Source organism: Schistocerca gregaria, unplaced genomic scaffold (assembly GCF_023897955.1).
Source record: "Schistocerca gregaria isolate iqSchGreg1 unplaced genomic scaffold, iqSchGreg1.2 ptg000198l, whole genome shotgun sequence".
Lineage (NCBI taxonomy): Eukaryota > Metazoa > Arthropoda > Insecta > Orthoptera > Acrididae > Schistocerca > Schistocerca gregaria.
The window spans coordinates 11649843-11671340 of record NW_026061736.1 but is presented as its reverse complement, the minus strand read 5'-3'; positions in this window follow the sequence as shown (position 1 = coordinate 11671340).

The following is a 21498-nucleotide window of genomic DNA, read 5'->3' as shown; positions in this document are numbered from 1 at the left end:
TGCTTTTAGTGTCTCCGCATAGCGCAGCACGCGACATAGCATTGCAGACGATAAGTACAACCGTTTCAGAGAGAAGAGCGGCCAATAAGACAATCTGGCTTTAAGTCGATTCGATAACAAATGACGAAAACGGACGGATTTCTCAGGTTTTTACTACATATGAACACTTTTCAAATTCTCCCGTGCAACTCGGCTGCTAGTCCACCTTTCATGCAGAATCATAAGGCCGTAGCTCATGTCCAAGGCATCAAAGCCAGCTAAAAAGTCAATAATCGATACCTAAAACTTGAATTGTACTACATCTTACTGGCTATTACATCAACTTAGAAGCTTCATCGGTGTTTTACTATGGTGCTTTTAGTTTCTCCGCATACCGCAGCATGCGACATAGCTTTGCAGACGATAAGTACAACCGTTTCAGAGAGAAGAGTTGCCAGTGTGACGATCTGCCTTTAAGTCGATTCGATAACAAATGACAAAAACGGACGGATTTCTCACGTTTCTACTACACATGAACACTTTTCACATTCTCCCGTGCAACTCGGCTGCTAGTCCTCCTTTCATGCAGAATCTTAAGGTCCTAGCTCACGTCCAAGGTACCAAAGCCAACAAAAAAGTCAATAATCGATACCAAAAACTTGAATTCTACTACTTCTTACTGGCTATTACATCATGTTAGAAGCTTAATCGGTGTTCTACTATGGTGCTTTTAGTGTCTCCGCATACCGCAGCATGCGACATAGCTTTGCAGACGATAAGTACAACCGTTTCGGAGAGAAGAGCGGCCAATGTGACGATCTGGCTTTAAGTCGATTCGATAACAAATGACGAAAACGGACGGATTTCTCAGGTTTTTACTACATATGAACACTTTTCACATTCTCCTGGGCAACTCGGCTGCTAGTCCTCCTTTCATGCAGAATCTTAAGGTCCTAGCTCATGTCCAAGGCACCAAAGCCAGCTAAAAAGTCAATAATCAGTAACTAAAACTTGAATTGTACTACTTCTTACTGGCTATTACATCAACTTAGAAGCTTCATCTGTGTTCTACTATGGTGCTTTTAGTGTCTCCGCCTACCGCAGCATACGACATAGCTTTGCAGACGATAAGTACAACCGTTTCAGAGAGAAGAGCGGCCAATGTGACGATCTGGCTTTAAGTCGATTCGATAACAAATGACGAAAACGGACGGATTTCTCAGGTTTTTACTACATATGAACACTTTTCACATTCTGTCGTGCAACTCGGCTGCTAGTCCTCCTTTCATGCAGAATCTTAAGGTCCTAGCTCATGTCCAAGGCACCAAAGCCAGCTAAAAAGTCAATAATCGATACCTAAAACGTGAATTGTACTACTTCTTACTGGCTATTACATCAACTTAGAAGCTTCATCTGTGTTCTACTATGGCGCTTTTAGTTTCTCCGCATACCGCAGCACGCGACACAGCTTTGCAGACGATAGGTACAACCGTTTCAGAGAGAAGAGCGGCCAATGTGACAATCAGGCTTTAAGACGATTCTATAACAAATGACGTAAACGGACGGATTTCTCAGGTTTTTACTACATATGAACACTTTTCAAATTCTCCCGTGTAACTCGGATGCTAGTCCTCCTTTCATGCAGAATCTTAAGGTCCTAGCTGATGTCCAAGGCGTCAAAGCCAGCTAAAAAGTCAATAATCGATACCTAAAACTTGAATTGTACTACTTCTTACTGGCTATTACATCAAATTAGAAGCTTCATCTGTGTTCCACTATGGTGCTTTTAGTGTCTCCGCATAGCGCAGCACGCGACATAGCATTGCAGACGATAAGTACAACCGTTTCTGAGAGAAGAGCGGCCAATGTGACAATCTGGCTTTAAGTCGATTCGATAACAAATGACGAAAACGGACGGATTTCTCAGGTTTTTACTACATATGAACACTTTTCAAATTCTCCCGTGCAACTTGGCTGCTAGTCCTCCTTTCATGCAGAATATTAAGGTCCTAGCTCATGTCCAAGGCATCAATGCCAGCTAAAAAGTCAATAATAGATAACTAAAACGTGAATTGTACTACTTCTTACTGGCTATTACATCAACTTAGAATCTTCATCTGTGTTCTACTATGGTGCTTTTAGTGTCTCCGCATACCAGAGCACGCGACATAGCTTTGAAGACGATAAGTACAACCGTTTCCGAGAGAAGAGCGGCCAATGTGACGATCTGGCTTTAAGTCGATTCGATAACAAATGACGAAAACGGACGGATTTCTCAGGTTTTTACTACATATGAACACTTTTCACATTCTCCCGTGCAACTCGGCTGCTAGTCCTCCTTTAATGCAGAATCTTAAGGCCCTAGCTCATCTCCAAGGCACCAAAGCCAGCTAAAAAGTAAATAATCGGTACCTAAAACTTGAATTGTACTACTTCTTACTGGCTATTAAATCATCTTAGAAGCTTCATATGTGTCCTACTATGGTGCTTTTAGTGTCTCCGCATACCGCAGCTCGCGACATAGCTTTGCAGACGATAAGTACAACCGTTTCAGAGAGAAGAGCGGCCAATGTGACGATCTGGCTTTAAGTCGATTCGATAACAAATGACGAAAACGGACGGATTTCTCAACTTGGTTTTTACTACATTTGAACACTTTTCACATTCTCCCGTGCAACGCGGCCGCTAGTCCTCCTTTCATGCAGAATCTTAAGGTCCTAGCTCATGTCCAAGGCACCAAAGCCAGCTAAAAAGTCAATAATCGATACTTAAAACTTGAATTGTACTACTTGTTACTAACTATTACATCAACTTAGAAGCTTCATCTGTGTTCCACTATGGTGCTTTTAGTGTCTCCGCATACCGCAGCACGCGACATAGCTTTGCAGACGATAAGTACAACCGTTTCAGAGAGGAGAGCGGCCAATGTGACGATCTGGCTTTAAGTCGATTCGATAACAAATGACGAAAACGAACGGATTTCTCAGGTTTTTACTACATATGAACACTTTTCACATTCTCCCGTGCAACTCGGCTGCTAGTCCTCCTTTCATGCAGAATCTTAAGGTAATAGCTCATGTCCATTGCACCAAAGCCAGCTAAAAAGTCAATAATCGATACCTAAAACTTTAATTGTACTGCTTCTTACTGGCTATTACATCAACTTAGAAGCTTCATCTGTGTTCTACTATGGTGCTTTTAGTGTCTCCGCATAGCGCAGCACGCGACATAGCATTGCAGACGATAAGTACAACCGTTTCAGAGAGAAGAGCGGCCAATAAGACAATCTGGCTTTAAGTCGATTCGATAACAAATGACGAAAACGGACGGATTTCTCAGGTTTTTACTACATATGAACACTTTTCAAATTCTCCCGTGCAACTCGGCTGCTAGTCCACCTTTCATGCAGAATCATAAGGCCGTAGCTCATGTCCAAGGCATCAAAGCCAGCTAAAAAGTCAATAATCGATACCTAAAACTTGAATTGTACTACATCTTACTGGCTATTACATCAACTTAGAAGCTTCATCGGTGTTTTACTATGGTGCTTTTAGTTTCTCCGCATACCGCAGCATGCGACATAGCTTTGCAGACGATAAGTACAACCGTTTCAGAGAGAAGAGTTGCCAGTGTGACGATCTGCCTTGAAGTCGATTCGATAACAAATGACAAAAACGGACGGATTTCTCACGTTTTTACTACACATGAACACTTTTCACATTCTCCCGTGCAACTCGGCTGCTAGTCCTCCTTTCATGCAGAATCTTAAGGTCCTAGCTCATGTCCAAGGTACCAAAGCCAACAAAAAAGTCAATAATCGATACCAAAAACTTGAATTCTACTACTTCTTACTGGCTATTACATCATGTTAGAAGCTTAATCGGTGTTCTACTATGGTGCTTTTAGTGTCTCCGCATACCGCAGCATGCGACATAGCTTTGCAGACGATAAGTACAACCGTTTCGGAGAGAAGAGCGGCCAATGTGACGATCTGGCTTTAAGTCGATTCGATAACAAATGACGAAAACGGACGGATTTCTCAGGTTTTTACTACATATGAACACTTTTCACATTCTCCTGGGCAACTCGGCTGCTAGTCCTCCTTTCATGCAGAATCTTAAGGTCCTAGCTCATGTCCAAGGCACCAAAGCCAGCTAAAAAGTCAATAATCAGTAACTAAAACTTGAATTGTACTACTTCTTACTGGCTATTACATCAACTTGGAAGTGTCATCTATGTTCTACTATGGTGCTTTTAGTGTCTCTGTATACCGCAGCACGCGACGTAGCTCTGCAGATGATAAGTACAACCGTTTCAGAGAGAAGAGCGGCCAATGTGACGATCGGGCTTTAATTCGATTCGGTAACAAATGACGAAAACGGACGGATTTCTCAGGTTTTTACTACATATGAACACTTTTCACATTATCCCGTGCAACGTGGCTGCTAGTCCTCCTTTCATGCAGAATCTTAAGGTAATAGCTCATGTCCAAGGCACCAAAGCCAACTAAGAAGTCAATAATCGATACATAAAACTTGAATTATACTACTTCTTACTGGCTACTACATCAACTTAGAAGCTTCATCTGTGTTCTACTATGGAGATTTAAGTGTCTCCGCATACTGCAGCACGCGACATAGCACTGCAGACGATAAGTACAACCGTTTCAGAGAGAAGAGCGGCCAATGTGACGATTGGGCTTTAAGTCGATTCGATAACAAATGACAAAAACGGACGGATTTCTCACGTTTTTACTACATATGAACACTTTTCACATTCTCCCGTGCAACTCGGCTGCTAGTCCTCCTTTCATGCAGAATCTTAAGGTCCTAGGTCATGTCCAAGGCACCAAAGCCAGCTAAAAAGTCAATAATCAGTACATAAAAATTGAATTTTACTACTTCTTACTGGCTATTACATCAACTTGGAAGTATCATCTGTGTTCTACAATGGTGCTTTTAGTGTCTCTGCATACCGCAGCACGCGACGTAGCTCTGCAGACGGTAAGTACAACCGTTTCAGAGAGAAGAGCGGCCAATGTGACCATCTGGCTTTAAGTCGATTCGATAACAAATGACGAAAACGAACGGATTTCTCAGGTTTTTACTACAAATGAACACTTTACACATTCTCCCGTGCAACTCGGCTGCTAGTCCTCCTTTCATGCAGAATCTTAAGGTGCTAGCTCATGTCCAAGTCACCAAACAAGGGTAAAAAGTCAATAACCGATTCCTAAAACTTGAATTGTACTATTTCTTACTGCATATTACATCATCTTAGAAGCTTCATCTGTGTTCTACTATAGTGCTTTTAGTGTCTCCGAATACCGCAGTACGCGACATAGCTTTGCAGACGATAAGTACAACCGTTTCAGAGAGAAGAGCGGCCAATGTGACGATTTGGCTTTAAGTCGATTCGATAACAAATGACGAAAACGAACGGATTTCTCAAGTTTTTACTCTATATGAACACTTTTCACATTCTCCCGTGCAATTAGGCTGCTAGTCCTCCTTTCATGCAGAATCTTAAGGTCCTAGCTCATGTCCAAGGCACCAAAACCAGCTAAAAAGTCAATAATCAGTACCTAAAACTTGAATTTTACTATTTCTTACTGGCTATTACACCAACTTGGAAGTATCATCTGTGTTCTACTATGGTGCTTTTAGTGTCTCTGCATACCGCAGCATGCGACATAGCTCTGCAGACGGTAAGTACAACCGTTTCAGAGAGAAGAGCGGCCAATGTTACCATCTGGCTTTAAGTCGATTCGATAACAAATGACGAAAACGAACGGATTTCTCAGGTTTTTACTACATATGAACACTTTTCACATTCTCCCGTGCAACTCGGCTGCTAGTCCTCCTTTCATGTAGAATCTTAAGGTCCTAGCTCATGTCCAAGGCACCAAAGCCAGCTAAAAATTCAATAATCGATACCTAAAACTTGAATTGTACTACTTCTTACTGGCTATTACATCAACTTAGAAGCTTCAACTGTGTTCTACTATGGAGATTTTAGTGTCTCCGCATACCGCAGCACGCGACATAGCATTGCAGACGATAAGTACAACCGTTTCAGAGAGAAGAGCGGCCAATGTGACGATCGGGCTTTAAGTCGATTCGATAACAAATGACGAAAACGGACGGATTTGTCAGGTTTTTACTACATATGAACACTTTTCACATTCTCCTGTGCAACTCGGCTGCTAGTCCTCCTTTCATGCAGAATCTTAAGGTCCTAGCTCGTGTCCAAGGCTCCAAAGACAGCTAAAAAGTCAATAATCAGTAGCTAAAACTTGAATTGTACTACATCTTACTGGCTATTACATCAACTTAGAAGCTTCATCTGTGTTCTGCTATGGAGATTTTAGTGTCTCCGCATACCGCAGCACGTGACATACCATTGCAGACGATAAGTACAACCGTTTCAGAGAGAAGAGCGGCCAATGTGACGATCGGGCTTTAAGTTGATTCGATAACAAATGACGAAAACGGACGGATTTCTCAGGTTTTTACTACATATGAACACTTTTCACATTCTCCCGTGCAACTCGGCTGCTAGTCCTCCTTTTATGCAGAATCTTAAAGTCCTAGCTCATGTCCAAGGCACCAAAGCCTGCTAAAAAGTCAATAATCGATACCTAAAACTTGAATTGGATTACTTCTTACTGGCTATTACATCAACTTAGAAGCTTCATCTGTGTTCTACTATGGTGCTTTTAGTGTCTCCGCATACCGCAGCACGCGACCTAGCTTTGCAGACGATAAGTACAACCGTTCCAGAGAGAGAAGAGCGGCCAATGTGACGATCTGGCTTTAAGTCGATTCGATAACAAATGACGAAAACGGACGGATTTCTCAGGTTTTTACTACATATGAACACTTTTCACATTCTCCCGTGCAACTCGGCTGCTACTCCTCCTTTCATGAAGAATCTTAAGGTCCTAGCTCATGTCCAAGGCACCAAAGCCAGCTAAAAAGTCAATAATCAATACCTAAAACTTGAATTGTACAACTTCTTACTGGCTATTACATCATCTTAGAAGCTTCATATGTGTTCTACTATGGTGCTTTTAGTGCCTCCGCATACCGCAGCACGCGACATAGCTTTGCAGACGAAAAGTACAACCGTTTCAGAGAGAAGAGCGGCCAATGTGACGATCTGGCTTTAAGTCGATTCGATAACAAATGACGAAAACGGACAGATTTCTCAGGTTGGTTTTTGCTACATATGAACAGTTTTCACATTCTCCCGTACAACTGGGCTGCTAGTCCTCCTTTCATACAGAGTCTTAAGGTCCTAGCTCATGTTCAAGGCACCAAAGCCAGCTAAAAATTCAATAACCGATACCTAAAACTTGAATTGTACTACTTCGTACTGGCTATTACATCAACTTAGAAGCTTCATCTGTGTTCTGCTATGGTGATTTTAGTGTCTCCACATACCGCAGCATGCGACATAGCTTTGCAGACGATAAGTACAACCGTTTAAGAGAGAAGAGCGGCCAATGTGACGATCGGGCTTTAAGTCGATTCGATAACAAATGACGAAAACGGACGGATTTGTCAGGTTTTTACTACATATGAACACTTTTCACATTCTCCTGTGCAACTCGGCTGCTAGTCCTCCTTTCATGCAGAATCTTAAGGTCCTAGCTCGTGTCCAAGGCTCCAAAGCCAGCTAAAAAGTCAATAATCAGTAGCTAAAACTTGAATTGTACTACATCTTACTGGCTATTACATCAACTTAGAAGCTTCATCTGTGTTCTGCTATGGAGATTTTAGTGTCTCCACATACCGCAGCATGCGACATAGCTTTGCAGACGATAAGTACAACCGTTTCAGAGAGAAGAGCAATCAATGTGACCATCTGGCTTTAAGTCAATTCGATAACAAATGACGAAAACGGACGGATTTCTCAGGTTTTTACTACATATGAACACTTTTCACATTCTCCCGTGCAACTCGGGTGCTAGTCCTCCTTTCATGCAGAATCTTAAGGTCATAGCTCATGTCCAAGGCACCAAAGCCAGCTAAAAAGTCAATAAGTATACCTAAAACTTGAATTCTACTATTTCTTACTGGCTATTATATCATCTTAGAAGCTTCATCTGTGTTCTACTATGGTGCGTTTAGTGTCTCCGAATACAACAGTACGCGACATAGCTTTGCAGACGATAAGTACAACCGTTTCAGAGAGAAGAGCGGCCAATGTGACGATCGGGCTTTAAGTCGATTCGATAACAAATGACGAAAACTGACGGATTTCTCAGGTTTTTACTACATATGAACACTTTTCACATTCTCCCGTGCAACTCGGCTGCTAGTCCTCCTTTCATGCCGAATCTCAAGGTCCTAGCTCATGTCCAAGGCACCAAAGCCAGCTAAAAAGTCAATAATCGATACCTAAAACAGGAATTGTACTATTTCTTAGTGGCTATTACATCAACTTAGAAGCTTAATCTGTGTTCTACTATGGTGATTTTAGTGTCTCCACATACCGCAGCACGCGACATAGCTCTGCAGACGATAAGTACAACCGTTTAAGAGAGAAGAGCGGCCAATGTGACGATTTGGCTTTAAGTCGATTCGATAACAAATGACGAAAACGGACGGATGTCTCAGGTTTTTACTACATATGAACACTTTTCACATTCTCCCGTGCAACTGGGCAGCTAGTCCTCCTTTTATGCAGAATCTTAAGGTCCTAGCTCATGTCCAAGGCACCAAAGCCAGCTAAAAAGTCAATAATCGATACCTAAAACTTGAATTGGATTACTTCTTACTGGCTATTACATCAACTTAGAAGCTTCATCTGTGTTCTACTATGGTGCTTTTAGTGTCTCCGCATACCGCAGCACGCGACCTAGCTTTGCAGACGATAAGTACAACCGTTCCAGAGAGAGAAGAGCGGCCAATGTGACGATCTGGCTTTAAGTCGATTCGATAACAAATGACGAAAACGGACGGATTTCTCAGGTTTTTACTACATATGAACACTTTTCACATTCTCCCGTGCAACTCGGCTGCTACTCCTCCTTTCATGAAGAATCTTAAGGTCCTAGCTCATGTCCAAGGCACCAAAGCCAGCTAAAAAGTCAATAATCAATACCTAAAACTTGAATTGTACAACTTCTTACTGGCTATTACATCATCTTAGAAGCTTCATATGTGTTCTACTATGGTGCTTTTAGTGCCTCCGCATACCGCAGCACGCGACATAGCTTTGCAGACGAAAAGTACAACCGTTTCAGAGAGAAGAGCGGCCAATGTGACGATCTGGCTTTAAGTCGATTCGATAACAAATGACGAAAACGGACAGATTTCTCAGGTTGGTTTTTGCTACATATGAACAGTTTTCACATTCTCCCGTACAACTGGGCTGCTAGTCCTCCTTTCATACAGAGTCTTAAGGTCCTAGCTCATGTTCAAGGCACCAAAGCCAGCTAAAAATTCAATAACCGATACCTAAAACTTGAATTGTACTACTTCGTACTGGCTATTACATCAACTTAGAAGCTTCATCTGTGTTCTGCTATGGTGATTTTAGTGTCTCCACATACCGCAGCATGCGACATAGCTTTGCAGACGATAAGTACAACCGTTTAAGAGAGAAGAGCGGCCAATGTGACGATCGGGCTTTAAGTCGATTCGATAACAAATGACGAAAACGGACGGATTTGTCAGGTTTTTACTACATATGAACACTTTTCACATTCTCCTGTGCAACTCGGCTGCTAGTCCTCCTTTCATGCAGAATCTTAAGGTCCTAGCTCGTGTCCAAGGCTCCAAAGCCAGCTAAAAAGTCAATAATCAGTAGCTAAAACTTGAATTGTACTACATCTTACTGGCTATTACATCAACTTAAAAGCTTCATCTGTGTTCTGCTATGGAGATTTTAGTGTCTCCGCATACCGCAGCACGCGACATACCATTGCAGACGATAAGTACAACCGTTTCAGAGAGAAGAGCGGCCAATGTGACGATCGGGCTTTAAGTTGATTCGATAACAAATGACAAAACGGACGGATTTCTCAGGTTTTTACTACATATGAACACTTTTCACATTCTCCCGTGCAACTCGGCTGCTAGTCCTCCTTTCATGCAGAATCTTAAGGTCCTAGCTCATGTCCAAGGCACCAAAGCCAGCTAAAAAGTCAATAATCGATACCTAAAACTTGAATTGGACTACTTCTTACTGGCTATTACATCAACTTAGAAGCTTCATCTGTGTTCTACTATGGTGCTTTTAGTGTCTCCGCATACCGCAGCACGCGACATAGCTTTGCAGACGATAAGTACAACCGTTTCCGAGAGAAGAGCGGACAATGTGACGATCTGGCTTTAAGTCGATTCGATAACAAATCACGAAAACGGACGGATTTCTCAGGTTTTTACTACATATGAACACTTTTCACATTCTCCCGTGCAACTCGGCTGCTACTCCTCCTTTCATGAAGAATCTTAAGGTCCTAGCTCATGTCCAAGGCACCAAAGCCAGCTAAAAAGTCAATAATCAATACCTAAAACTTGAATTGTACAACTTATTACATTCTATTACATCATCTTAGAAGCTTCCTCTGTGTTCTACTATGGTGCTCTTAGTGCCTCCGCACACCGCAGCACGCGACATAGCTTTGCAGACGATAAGTACAACCGTTTCAGAGAGAAGAGCGGCCAATGTGACCATCTGGCTTTAAGTCGATTCGATAACAAATGACGAAAACGGACGGATTTCTCAGGTTTTTACTACATATGAACACTTTTCACATTCTCCCGTGCAACTCGGCTGCTAGTCCTCCTTTCATGCCGAATCTCAAGGTCCTAGCTCATGTCCAAGGCACCAAAGCCAGCTAAAAAGTCAATAATCGATACCTAAAACAGGAATTGTACTATTTCTTAGTGGCTATTACATCAACTTAGAAGCTTAATCTGTGTTCTACTATGGTGATTTTAGTGTCTCCACATACCGCAGCACGCGACATAGCTCTGCAGACGATAAGTACAACCGTTTAAGAGAGAAGAGCGGCCAATGTGACGATTTGGCTTTAAGTCGATTCGATAACAAATGACGAAAACGGACGGATGTCTCAGGTTTTTACTACATATGAACACTTTTCACATTCTCCCGTGCAACTGGGCAGCTAGTCCTCCTTTTATGCAGAATCTTAAGGTCCTAGCTCATGTCCAAGGCACCAAAGCCAGCTAAAAAGTCAATAATCGATACCTAAAACTTGAATTGGATTACTTCTTACTGGCTATTACATCAACTTAGAAGCTTCATCTGTGTTCTACTATGGTGCTTTTAGTGTCTCCGCATACCGCAGCACGCGACCTAGCTTTGCAGACGATAAGTACAACCGTTCCAGAGAGAGAAGAGCGGCCAATGTGACGATCTGGCTTTAAGTCGATTCGATAACAAATGACGAAAACGGACGGATTTCTCAGGTTTTTACTACATATGAACACTTTTCACATTCTCCCGTGCAACTCGGCTGCTACTCCTCCTTTCATGAAGAATCTTAAGGTCCTAGCTCATGTCCAGGGCACCAAAGCCAGCTAAAAAGTCAATAATCAATACCTAAAACTTGAATTGTACAACTTCTTACTGGCTATTACATCATCTTAGAAGCTTCATATGTGTTCTACTATGGTGCTTTTAGTGCCTCCGCATACCGCAGCACGCGACATAGCTTTGCAGACGAAAAGTACAACCGTTTCAGAGAGAAGAGCGGCCAATGTGACGATCTGGCTTTAAGTCGATTCGATAACAAATGACGAAAACGGACAGATTTCTCAGGTTGGTTTTTGCTACATATGAACAGTTTTCACATTCTCCCGTACAACTGGGCTGCTAGTCCTCCTTTCATACAGAGTCTTAAGGTCCTAGCTCATGTTCAAGGCACCAAAGCCAGCTAAAAATTCAATAACCGATACCTAAAACTTGAATTGTACTACTTCGTACTGGCTATTACATCAACTTAGAAGCTTCATCTGTGTTCTGCTATGGTGATTTTAGTGTCTCCACATACCGCAGCATGCGACATAGCTTTGCAGACGATAAGTACAACCGTTTAAGAGAGAAGAGCGGCCAATGTGACGATCGGGCTTTAAGTCGATTCGATAACAAATGACGAAAACGGACGGATTTGTCAGGTTTTTACTACATATGAACACTTTTCACATTCTCCTGTGCAACTCGGCTGCTAGTCCTCCTTTCATGCAGAATCTTAAGGTCCTAGCTCGTGTCCAAGGCTCCAAAGCCAGCTAAAAAGTCAATAATCAGTAGCTAAAACTTGAATTGTACTACATCTTACTGGCTATTACATCAACTTAAAAGCTTCATCTGTGTTCTGCTATGGAGATTTTAGTGTCTCCGCATACCGCAGCACGCGACATACCATTGCAGACGATAAGTACAACCGTTTCAGAGAGAAGAGCGGCCAATGTGACGATCGGGCTTTAAGTTGATTCGATAACAAATGACAAAACGGACGGATTTCTCAGGTTTTTACTACATATGAACACTTTTCACATTCTCCCGTGCAACTCGGCTGCTAGTCCTCCTTTCATGCAGAATCTTAAGGTCCTAGCTCATGTCCAAGGCACCAAAGCCAGCTAAAAAGTCAATAATCGATACCTAAAACTTGAATTGGACTACTTCTTACTGGCTATTACATCAACTTAGAAGCTTCATCTGTGTTCTACTATGGTGCTTTTAGTGTCTCCGCATACCGCAGCACGCGACATAGCTTTGCAGACGATAAGTACAACCGTTTCCGAGAGAAGAGCGGACAATGTGACGATCTGGCTTTAAGTCGATTCCATAACAAATCACGAAAACGGACGGATTTCTCAGGTTTTTACTACATATGAACACTTTTCACATTCTCCCGTGCAACTCGGCTGCTACTCCTCCTTTCATGAAGAATCTTAAGGTCCTAGCTCATGTCCAAGGCACCAAAGCCAGCTAAAAAGTCAATAATCAATACCTAAAACTTGAATTGTACAACTTATTACACTTTTTACATCATCTTAGAAGCTTCCTCTGTGTTCTACTATGGTGCTCTTAGTGCCTCCGCACACCGCAGCACGCGACATAGCTTTGCAGACGATAAGTACAACCGTTTCAGAGAGAAGAGCGGCCAATGTGACCATCTGGCTTTAAGTCGATTCGATAACAAATGACGAAAACGGACGGATTTCTCAGGTTTTTACTACATATGAACTCTTTTCACATTGTCCCGTGCAACTCGGCTGCTAGTCCTCCTTTCATGCGGAATCTCAAGGTCCTTGCTCATGTCCAAGGCACAAAAGCCACCTAAAAAGTCAATAATCGATACCTAGAACTTGAATTGTACTACTTCGTACTGGCTATTACATCAACTTAGAAGCTTCATCTGTGTTCTGCTATGGTGATTTTAGTGTCTCCACATAGCGCAGCATGCGACATAGCTTTGCAGACGATAAGTACAACCGTTTAAGAGAGAAGAGCGGCCAATGTGACCATCTGGCTTTAAGTCGATTCGATAACAAATGACGAAAACGGACGGATATCTCAGGTTTTTACTACATATGAACACTTTTCACATTCTCCCGTGCAACTCGAGTGCTAGTCCTCCTTTCATGCAGAATCTTAAGGTCATAGCTCATGTCCAAGGCACCAAAGCCAGCTAAAAAGTCAATAACTATACCTAAAACTTGAATTGTACTATTTCTTACTGGCTATTATATCATCTTAGAAGCTTCATCTGTGTTCTACTATGGTGCGTTTAGTGTCTGCGAATACCGCAGTACGCGACATAGCTTTGCAGACGATAAGTACAAACGTTTCAGAGAGCAGAGCGGCCAATGTGCCGATTTGGCTTTAAGTCGATTCGATAACAAATGACGAAAACGGACGGATTTCTCAGGTTATTACTACATTTGAACACTTTTCACATTCTCCCGTGCAACTCAGCTGCTAGTCCTACTTTCATGCTGAATCTTAAGGTCCTAGCTCATGTCCAAGCACCAAATCCCGCTAAAAAGTCAATAATCGATACCTAAAACTTGAATTGTACTACTTCTTACTGGCTATTACATCAACTTAGAAGCTTTATCTGTGTTCTACTCTGATGATTTTCGTGTCTCCGCATACCGCTGCACGCGACATAACTTTGCAGACAATAAGTACAACCGTTTCTGAGAGAAGAGTGGCCAATGTGACGATCTGGCTTTAAGTCGATTCGATAACAAATGACGAAAACGGATGGATTTCTCAGGTTTTTACTACATATGAACACTTTTCACATTCTCCCGTGCAACTCGGTTGCTAGTCCTCCTTTCATGCAGAATCTTAAGGTCCTGGCTCATGTCCAAGGCACCAAAGCCAGCTAAAAAGTCAATAACCGATACCTAAAAATTGAATTGTACTACTTCTTACTGGCTATTACATCATCTTAAAAGCTTCATCTGTGTTCTACTATGGTGTTTTTAGTGTCTCCGAATATCGCAGTACACGTCATAGCTTTGCAGACGATAAGTACAACCGTTTCAGAGAGAAGAGCGGCCAATGTGACGATCTGGCTTTAAGTCGATTCGATAACAAATGACGAAAACGGACAGATTTCTCAGGTTGGTTTTTGCTACATATGAACAGTTTTCACATTCTCCCGTACAACTGGGCTGCTAGTCCTCCTTTCATACAGAGTCTTAAGGTCCTAGCTCATGTTCAAGGCACCAAAGCCAGCTAAAAATTCAATAACCGATACCTAAAACTTGAATTGTACTACTTCGTACTGGCTATTACATCAACTTAGAAGCTTCATCTGTGTTCTGCTATGGTGATTTTAGTGTCTCCACATACCGCAGCATGCGACATAGCTTTGCAGACGATAAGTACAACCGTTTAAGAGAGAAGAGCGGCCAATGTGACGATCGGGCTTTAAGTCGATTCGATAACAAATGACGAAAACGGACGGATTTGTCAGGTTTTTACTACATATGAACACTTTTCACATTCTCCTGTGCAACTCGGCTGCTAGTCCTCCTTTCATGCAGAATCTTAAGGTCCTAGCTCGTGTCCAAGGCTCCAAAGCCAGCTAAAAAGTCAATAATCAGTAGCTAAAACTTGAATTGTACTACATCTTACTGGCTATTACATCAACTTAAAAGCTTCATCTGTGTTCTGCTATGGAGATTTTAGTGTCTCCGCATACCGCAGCACGCGACATACCATTGCAGACGATAAGTACAACCGTTTCAGAGAGAAGAGCGGCCAATGTGACGATCGGGCTTTAAGTTGATTCGATAACAAATGACAAAACGGACGGATTTCTCAGGTTTTTACTACATATGAACACTTTTCACATTCTCCCGTGCAACTCGGCTGCTAGTCCTCCTTTCATGCAGAATCTTAAGGTCCTAGCTCATGTCCAAGGCACCAAAGCCAGCTAAAAAGTCAATAATCGATACCTAAAACTTGAATTGGACTACTTCTTACTGGCTATTACATCAACTTAGAAGCTTCATCTGTGTTCTACTATGGTGCTTTTAGTGTCTCCGCATACCGCAGCACGCGACATAGCTTTGCAGACGATAAGTACAACCGTTTCCGAGAGAAGAGCGGACAATGTGACGATCTGGCTTTAAGTCGATTCCATAACAAATCACGAAAACGGACGGATTTCTCAGGTTTTTACTACATATGAACACTTTTCACATTCTCCCGTGCAACTCGGCTGCTACTCCTCCTTTCATGAAGAATCTTAAGGTCCTAGCTCATGTCCAAGGCACCAAAGCCAGCTAAAAAGTCAATAATCAATACCTAAAACTTGAATTGTACAACTTATTACATTCTATTACATCATCTTAGAAGCTTCCTCTGTGTTCTACTATGGTGCTCTTAGTGCCTCCGCACACCGCAGCACGCGACATAGCTTTGCAGACGATAAGTACAACCGTTTCAGAGAGAAGAGCGGCCAATGTGACCATCTGGCTTTAAGTCGATTCGATAACAAATGACGAAAACGGACGGATTTCTCAGGTTTTTACTACATATGAACTCTTTTCACATTGTCCCGTGCAACTCGGCTGCTAGTCCTCCTTTCATGCGGAATCTCAAGGTCCTTGCTCATGTCCAAGGCACAAAAGCCACCTAAAAAGTCAATAATCGATACCTAGAACTTGAATTGTACTACTTCGTACTGGCTATTACATCAACTTAGAAGCTTCATCTGTGTTCTGCTATGGTGATTTTAGTGTCTCCACATACCGCAGCATGCGACATAGCTTTGCAGACGATAAGTACAACCGTTTAAGAGAGAAGAGCGGCCAATGTGACCATCTGGCTTTAAGTCGATTCGATAACAAATGACGAAAACGGACGGATATCTCAGGTTTTTACTACATATGAACACTTTTCACATTCTCCCGTGCAACTCAGCTGCTAGTCCTACTTTCATGCTGAATCTTAAGGTCCTAGCTCATGTCCAAGCACCAAATCCCGCTAAAAAGTCAATAATCGATACCTAAAACTTGAATTGTACTACTTCTTACTGGCTATTACATCAACTTAGAAGCTTTATCTGTGTTCTACTCTGATGATTTTCGTGTCTCCGCATACCGCTGCACGCGACATAACTTTGCAGACAATAAGTACAACCGTTTCTGAGAGAAGAGTGGCCAATGTGACGATCTGGCTTTAAGTCGATTCGATAACAAATGACGAAAACGGATGGATTTCTCAGGTTTTTACTACATATGAACACTTTTCACATTCTCCCGTGCAACTCGGTTGCTAGTCCTCCTTTCATGCAGAATCTTAAGGTCCTGGCTCATGTCCAAGGCACCAAAGCCAGCTAAAAAGTCAATAACCGATACCTAAAAATTGAATTGTACTACTTCTTACTGGCTATTACATCATCTTAAAAGCTTCATCTGTGTTCTACTATGGTGTTTTTAGTGTCTCCGAATATCGCAGTACACGTCATAGCTTTGCAGACGATAAGTACAACCGTTTCAGAGAGAAGAGCGGCCAATGTGACGATCTGGCTTTAAGTCGATTCGATAACAAATGACGAAAACGGACGGATTTCTCAGGTTTTTACTACATATGAACACTTTTCACATTCTCCCGTGCAACTCGGCTGCTAGTCCTGCTTTCATGCCGAATCTCAAGGTCCTAGCTCATGTCCAAGGCACCAAAGCCAGCTAAAAAGTCAATAATCGATACCTAAAACTTGAATTGTACTATTTCTTACTGGCTATTACATCAACTTAGAAGCTTCATCTGTGTTCTACTATGGTGATTTTAGTGTCTCCACATACCGCAGCACGCGACATAGCTCTGCAGACGATAAGTACAACCGTTTAAGAGAGAAGAGCGGCCAATGTGTCCATCTGGCTTTAAGTCGATTCGATAACAAATGACGAAAACGGACGGATTTCTCAGGTTTTTACTACATATGAACACTTTTCACATTCTCCCGTGCAACTCGGCTGCTGGTCCTCCTCTCATGCAGAATCTTAAGGTCCTAGCTCATGTCCAAGGCACCGAAGCCAGCTAAAAATCAATAATCGATACCTAAAACTTGAATTCTACTACTTCTTACTGGCTAATACATCAACTTAAAAGCTTCATCTGTGTTCTACTATGGTGATTTTAGTGTCTCCGCATACCGCAGCACGCGACATAGCTTTGCAGACGATAAGTACAACCGTTTTAGAGAGAAGAGCGGCCAATGTTACGATCTGGCTTTAAGTCGATTCGATAACAAATGACGAAAACGGACGGATGTCTCAGGTTTTTACTACATATGAACACTTTTCACTTTCTCCCGTGCAACTCTGCAGCTAGTCCTCCTTTTATGCAGAATCCTAAGGTCCTAGCTCATGTCCAAGGCACCAAAGCCAGCTACAAAGTCAATAATCGATTCCTAAAACTTGAATTGGACTACTTCTTGCTGGCTATTACATCAACTTTGAACCTTCATCTGTGTTCTACTACGGTGCTTTTAGTTTCTCCGCATACCGCAGCACGCGACATAGTTTCGCAGACGATAAGTACAACCGTTTCAGAGAGAAGAGCTGCCAATGTGACGATCTGGCTTTAAGTCGATTGGATAACAAATGACGAAAACGGACGGATTTCTGAGGTTTTTACTACATATGAACACTTTTCACATTCTCCCGTGCAACTCGGCTGCTAGTCCTTCTTTCATGCAGAATCCTAAGGTCCTAGATCTTGTCCAAGGCCCCAAACCCAGCTAAAGAGTCAATAATCAATATCTAAAACTTGAATTGTACTACTTCTTACTGGCTATTACATCAACTTAGAAGCTTCATCTGTGTTCTACTATGGTGCTTTTAGTGTCTCCGCATATCGCAGCACGCGACATAGCTTTGCAGACGATAAGTACAACGGTTTCAGAGAGAAGAGTGGCAAATGTGACGATCTGGCTTTAAGTCGATTCGATAACAAATGACGAAAACGGACGGATTTCTCAGGTTTTTACTTCATATGAACACTTTTCACATTCTCCCGTGCAACTCGGCTGCTAGTCCTCCTTTCATGCATAATCTTAACGTCATAGCTCATGTCCAAAGCACCAAAGCCAGCTAAAAAGTCAATAACGATATCTAAAACTTGAATTGTACTATTTCTTACTGGTTATTACATCATCTTAGAAGCTTCATCTGTGTTCTACTATGGTGCGTTTAGTGTCTCCGAATACCGCAGTACGCGACATAGCTTTGCAGACGATAAGTACAACCGTTTCAGAGAGCAGAGCTGCCAATGTGATGATTTGGCTTTAAGTCGATTCGATAACAATTGACGAAAACGGACGGATTTCTCAGGTTGGTTTTTACTACATATGAACACTTTTCACATTCACCCGTGCAACTCGGCTGCTAGTCCTACTTTCATGCTGAATCTTAAGGTCCTAGCTCATGTCCAAGGCACCAAAGCCCGCTAAAAAGTCAATAATCGATACCTAAAACTTGAATTGTACTACTTCTTACTGGCTATTACATCAACTTAGAAGCTTTATCTGTGTTCTACTCTGATGATTTTCGTGTCTCCACATACCGCAGCACGCGACATAGCTTTGCAGACGATAAGTACAAACGTTTCAGAGACCAGAGCGGCCAATGTGCCGATTTGGCTTCAAGTCGATTCGATAACAAATGACGAAAACGGACTGATTTCTCAGGTTTTTACTACATATGAACACTTTTCACATTCTCCCGTGCAACTCGGCTGCTAGTCCTCCTTCCATGCAGAATCTTAAGGTCCTAGCTCATGTCCAAGGCACCAAAGCCAGCTAAAAAGTCAATAATCAATACCTAAAACTTGAATTGTACTGCTTCTTACTGGCTATTACATCAACTTAGAAGCTTCATCTGTGTTCTACTACGGTGCTTTTAGTTTCTCCGCATAAAGCAGCACGCGACATAACTTTGCAGACAATAAGTACAACCGTTTCTGAGAGAAGAGTGGCCAATGTGACGATCTGGCTTTAAGTCGATTCGATAACAAATGACGAAAACGGACGGATTTCTCAGGTTTTTACTACATATGAACACTTTTCACATTCTCCCGTGCAACTCGAGTGTTAGTCCTCCTTTCATGCAGAATCTTAAGGTCATAGCTCATGTCCAAGGCACCAAAGCCAGCTACAAAGTCAATAATCGATTCCTAAAACTTGAATTGGACTACTTCTTACTGGCTATTACATCAACTTAGAACCTTCATCTGTGTTCTACTACGGTGCTTTTAGTTTCTCCGCATACCGCAGCACGCGACATAGTTTTGCAGACGATAAGTACAACCGTTTCAGAGAGAAGAGCGGCCAATGTGACGATCTGGCTTTAAGTCGATTGGATAACAAATGACGAAAACGGACGGATTTCTGAGGTTTTTACTACATATGAACACTTTTCACATTCTCCCGTGCAACTCGGCTGCTAGTCCTTCTTTCATGCAGAATCTTAAGGTCCTAGATCATGTCCAATGCACCAAAGCCAGCTAAAAAGTCAATAATCAATATCTAAAACTTGAATTGTACTACCTCTTACTGGCTATTACATCAACTTAGAAGTTTCATCTGTGTTCTACTATGGTGCTTTTAGTGTCTCCGCACACCGCAGCACGCGACATAGCTTTGCAGGCGATAAGTACAACGGATTCAGAGAGAAGAACGGCAAATGTGACGATCTGGCTTTAAGTCGATTCGATAACAAATGACGAAAACGGACGGATTTCTCAGGTTTTTACTACATATGAACACTTTTCACATTCTCCCGTGCAACTCGAGTGCTAGTCCTCCTTTCATGCAGAATCTTAAGGTCCTGGCTCATGTCCAAGGCACCAAAGCCAGCTAAAAAGTCAATAACCGATACCTAAAAATTGAATTGTACTACTTCTTACTGGCTATTACATCATCTTAAAAGCTTCATCTGTGTTCTACTATGGTGTTTTTAGTGTCTCCGAATATCGCAGTACGCGTCATAGCATTGCAGACGATAAGTACAACCGATTCAGAGAGAAGAGCGGCCAATGTGACGATCTGGCTTTAAGTCGTTTCTATAACAAATGACGAAAACGGACGGATTTCTCAGGTTTTTACTACATGTGAACACTTTTCACATTCTCCCGTGCAACTCGGCTGCTAGTCCTCCTTTCATGCCGAATCTCAAGGTCCTAGCTCATGTCCAAGGCACCAAAGCCAGCTAAAAAGTCAATAATCGATACCTACAACTTGAATTGTACTATTTCTTACTGGCTATTACATCAACTTAGAACCTTCATCTGTGTTCTACTATGGTGCTTTTAGTGTCTCCGCATATCGCAGCACGCGACATAGCTTTTCAGACGATAAGTACAACGGTTTCTGAGAGAAGAGCGGCAAATGTGACGATCTGGCTTTAAGTCGATTCGATAACAAATGACGCAAACGGACGGATTTCTCAGGTTTTTACTAGATATGAACACTTTTCACATTCTCCCGTGCAACTCGGCTGCTAGTCCTCCTTTCATGCAGAATCTTAAGGTCCTAGCTCATGTCCAAGTCACCAAAGCCATCTAAAAAGTCAATAATCGATACCTAAAACTTATATGGGACTACTTCTTACTGGCTATTACATCAACTTAGATGCTTCATCTATGTTCTACTACGGTGCTTTTAGTTTCTCCGCATACCGCAGCACGCGACACAGCTTTGCAGACGATAAGTACAACCGTTTTAGAGAGAAGAGGGGCTAATGTTACGATCTGGCTTTAAGTCGATTCGATAACAAATGACGAAAACGGACGGATGTCTCAGGTTTTTACTACATATGAACACTTTTCACATTCTCCCGTGCAACTCGGCTGCTAGTCCTCCTTTTATGCAGAACCTTAAGGTCCTAGCTCATGTCCAAGGCACCAAAGCCAGCTAAAAAGTCAATAATCGATACCTAAAACTTGAATTGGACTACTTCTTACTGGCTATTACATCAACTTAGAAGCTTCATCTGTGTTCTACTATGGTGCTTT